Source organism: Artemia franciscana, chromosome 4, assembly GCF_032884065.1.
Source record: "Artemia franciscana chromosome 4, ASM3288406v1, whole genome shotgun sequence".
Taxonomy (NCBI): domain Eukaryota; kingdom Metazoa; phylum Arthropoda; class Branchiopoda; order Anostraca; family Artemiidae; genus Artemia; species Artemia franciscana.
The window spans coordinates 17,991,224-17,995,676 of record NC_088866.1 but is presented as its reverse complement, the minus strand read 5'-3'; the positions used below and the strand labels follow the sequence as shown (position 1 = coordinate 17,995,676).

Below are 4,453 nucleotides of genomic sequence, written 5' to 3'. Positions count from 1 at the left end.
GCCATTCTCAGGCGAGAATCATACATCTTTACAATTGTACTTCATCAGTGATAGAAATTCTGAATTGAATGCATTTATGATACGATAATGCATTGTGTCGATAACAACGTTGGAGAAATTTTCTTTTTGGATGCGCCAGGAGGTACTGGTAAAACGTTTGTGATAAAACTGATTCTGGCATCAATTCGATCAAATAATTATATAGCGTTGGCAATTGCGTCGTCCGGAATAGCCGCAACGTTGCTGCCTGGTGGAAGAACTGCTCATTCCGCTTTGAAATTGCCTCTGAATTCGCATTCTACAGAAACTCCCACGTGCAATATTTCCAAATCATCTGGGATGGGTAAAGCATTGCAGCAATGCAAACTTATTATTTGGGATGAGTGCACAATAGCACACAAAAAATCGCTCGAGGCTCTGGATCAATGTTTGAAAGATTTGCGAGGTAATTCAAAACCCTTTCGCAGCACATTAATATTGCTTGCGGGAGATTTCAGGCAAACATTACCTATAATACCTAGATCAACTCCTGCAGACGAAATGAATGCTTGCCTGAAAAATTCTAATTTATGGGCACACGTAAAAACATCAAAATTAACTACAAATATGCGTGTCCGATTGCAAAACGATGACTCTGGTCAAACATTTTCAGATCAATTGCTGGCAATTGGAAACGGAAAGATCCAGTAGACTCAATTTCAGGACGTATACAACTATCTGCTGATTTTTGTAATTTAGTGACGTCCAAAAATGAATTGATTGAAAAAGTATTTCCGAATATTCTAAAAAATTATAAAAATAGTAAATGGCTAAGTGAAAGAGCGATTCTCGCACCCAAAAATATAGACGTCCACGAAATCAACAATATTGTTTTGACCAAGATTCGAGACCAGGCAGTCCTTTACAAGTCAGTCGACACAGTTTTGGAACTAAATGAAGCGGTTAATTATCCATCTAAATTTTTAAATTCCGTGGATCTTTCAGGGTTTCCACCACACGTGCTACAACTAAAAATAGCCGTAGCAATAATACTTTTAAGAAATATCAACCCACCAAAGCTTTGTAATGGCACGCGACTTGCCGTAAAAAAAACAAAACAATGGAAAACCTAATAGAGGCCACAATCTTGACAGGGCCTTTTGAGGATGAGGCTGTTCTTATTCCTCGCATTCCCATGATTCCAATGGATCTGCCTTTTCAATTTAAAAGATTGCAATTCCCAATTCGATTAGCATTTGCAATCACCATTAACAAAGCTCAAGCTCAATCATTAGAAAAATGTGGTATAGATCTTAATACTGATTGTTTTTCCCATAGACAATTGTACGTTGCATGTTCGAGGGTCGGTAAACCTGACAATCTATTTATATGCAGCGACAATTGGACTGCGAAGAATGTTGTATATTCGCAAGTTTTACGCAGTTAATGTGTATTGTATCTAACTATCTATCTATCTATATCAAAACGAGTTGTGTGTATGCATGTTTGTTTGTTTGTAAAAAGAGCGTTTGCATATGACGTCATTATTAGTACATACGGCTTTGTATATGCACAGACAATGGGAAAGCCAAGAATGTTGTATATTCGTAATTTTTACGTAGTTTGAAACACATATATAAATCTATATATATTCACAGGTGGGACACAGGGACACAACTACAATGGCGCGTAACTAATATGGCGCGTAACGACTTACGCTCGCGGGGGGGCGCGAAGCGCCCCACCAACTAGGTGTTGGGGTGGCGCGAAGCGCCACCCCAACAGCTAGTAGGGAATATAAATGACGACCGGGACACTCAAAGAGAAAGGGACCGGGACACAAGGAATGTTCGATTAGCTATCACCATCAACAAAGCTCCGGGACACAAATGACGACCGGGACATAGGGAATATAAATGACGACCAGGACACTCAAAGAGAAATTAGAGACCGGGACACCGGAACACAAATGACGACCGGGACACAGGGAATATAAATGACGACTGCGACACTCAAAGAGAAATTACAGACTGGGACAATGGGACACAAATGACGACCGGGACAAAGGGAAACAACAACAACGGGGACGCCGGGGGGCACAGGAGGATATATAAATGACGACGGGGAAACAGGGAATGTTCGATTAGCAATCACCATCAACAAAGCACCGGGACACAAACGACGACCGGGACACCGGGAAACAACAACAACGTGGACGCCGGGGGGCACAGGGGGATATATAAATGACGACGGGGACACAGGGAATGTTCGATTAGCAATCACCATCAACAAAGCTCAGGGGCAATCATTAGAATAATGAGGTATAGATCTGAATACAGATTGTTTTTCCCATGGACAATTATATGTTGTATGTTCAAGAGTCGGTAAACCTGACAATTTATTTATTTGCACAGACAATGGGACAGCCAAGAATGTTGTATATTCGCAAGTTTTACGTAGTAAAATATATATATATATATCTATATATATAAAAATAAGTTGTCTGTGTGTGGATCTGTGGATGGATCAGGTGACGTCATGTTTGTTCGCATATGACGTCTGAATTATTTCACACTAATACAAAAGAAGAAAAAAACTAAAAAAGGTAAAAACTACAAAAAAAACTAAAAAGAAAAAAAAACTAAAAAAGCTAAAAAACTAAAAAAAAACTAAAAAAAGGTAAAAATCTAATAACTAAAAAAAAAACTGAAAAAAATAAAAAAAGGCAAAAACTACAAAAAAATAAAAACTAATAAAAAACTAAAAAAGCTAAAAAACTAAAAAAACTAAAAAAAACTAAAAAAAAAGGTAAAAAACTAAAAAAAACTAAAAACTAAAAAAGAAAAAAACTAAAAAAAAAGGAAAAAACTGAAAATAAAAGAGAAAAAGAAAACTAAAAAAATATGAATAAATATATATAAAAATAAGTTGTTTGTGGGTTATGTCTGTCTGTCTGTCTGTCGAGTGACGTCGTGTTTGTCCGCATATGACGTCTGAATTATTTCACACTAATACAAAAGAAGAAAAAAACTAAAAAAGGCAAAAACTACAAAAAAAACTAAAAAGAAAAAAAACTAAAAAAGCTAAAAAACTAAAAAAAAACTAAAAAAAGGTAAAAAACTAAAAACTAAAAAAAACTGAAAAAACTAAAAAAAGGCAAAAACTAAAAAAAAACTAAAAACTAATAAATAAACTAAAAAAGCTAAAAAACTAAAAAAAGGTAAAAAACTAAAAACTAAAAAAAACTGAAAAAACTAAAAAAGGCAAAAACTAAAAAAAACTAAAAACTAATAAAAAAACTAAAAAAGCTAAAAAACTAAAAAAACTAAAAAAACTAAAAAAAGGAAAAAACTGAAAAATAAGAGAAAAAGAAAACTAAAAAAATATTAATAAATATAAAAAATATAAATATAAATATAATATAAATTAGCAATCAACAAAGCACCGAGACACAAATGACGACCGGGACACAGGGAGTATAAATGACGACCAGGACATAAGTAAAAAAAAAACTAAAAAAACTAAAAAAATGGTAAAAACTCAAAAAAACTAAAAACTAATAAAAAAACTAAAAAATCTAAAAATCTAAATAAACTAAAAAAGAAAAAAAGAAAAAAGGAAAAAAATAAAGGAGAAAAACAAAACTAAAAAACGAATGTATATAGCCTACAGACCGGGATACAAATGACAACTGAAAAAACTAAAAAAAGGCAAAAACTACAAAAAAAACTAAAAACTAATAAAAAAATAAAAAAGCTAAAAACTAAAAAAACTAAAAAAAGGCAAAAACTACAAAAAAAACTAATAAAAAAGCTAAAAAACTAAAAAAACTAAAAAAGGCAAAAACTACAAAAAAAAACTAAAAACTAATAAAAAAAATAAAAAAGCTAAAAAACTAAAAAAACTAAAAAAACTAAAAAAAGGTAAAAAACTAAAAAAAACTAAAAACTAAAAAAAAACAAAAAAAAAAGGAAAAAACTGAAAAATAAGCTAAAATAAAGGTAAAAACCAATAAAAAACTAAAAAAAAACTGAAAAAACTAAAAAAAGGCAAAAACTACAAAAAAAACTAAAAACTAATAAAAAAAGTAAAAAACTAAAAAACTAAAAAAACTAAAAAAACTAAAAAAAGGTAAAAAACTAAAAAAAAATAAAAAATAAAAAAAAACTAAAAAAAAAGGAAAAAACTGAAAAATAAGCTAAAATAAAGGTAAAAACCAATAAAAAACTAAAAAGAAAAAAGGAAAAAACTAAAAAAAATTTTCATCTAAAAAACTAAAAAAAAAACTAAAAAAGGTAAAAACTAAAAGAACTAAAAAAGAAAAAAATAAATGACGACACTCAAAGAGAAAGCGGCCAGGACAAAAGGAATGTTCGATTAGCAATCAACAAAGCACCGGGACACAGGGAGTATAAATGAAAAAAGCTAAAAAACTAAAAATACTAAAAAAAGGCAAAAACTACAAAAAAAACTA

The 4,453-nt window shown here is 31.3% G+C and overlaps 1 protein-coding gene and 1 long non-coding RNA gene across 4 annotated transcripts in view; both read left to right on the top strand.

Moving 5' to 3' along the window:
- LOC136026091 (uncharacterized) overlaps nucleotides 1–4,453 on the top strand; it is a 194,780-nt gene that overhangs the window by 157,710 nt on the left and 32,617 nt on the right. The window lies entirely within an intron of this gene.
- Nucleotides 3,792–4,453, top strand: part of LOC136026087 (uncharacterized) — a 4,566-nt gene continuing 3,904 nt past the window's right edge. Inside the window, exon 1 of the long non-coding RNA XR_010617200.1 lies at nucleotides 3,792–4,453. This exon is cut by the window's right edge and continues 344 nt beyond it. This is a non-coding gene — a long non-coding RNA (uncharacterized LOC136026087).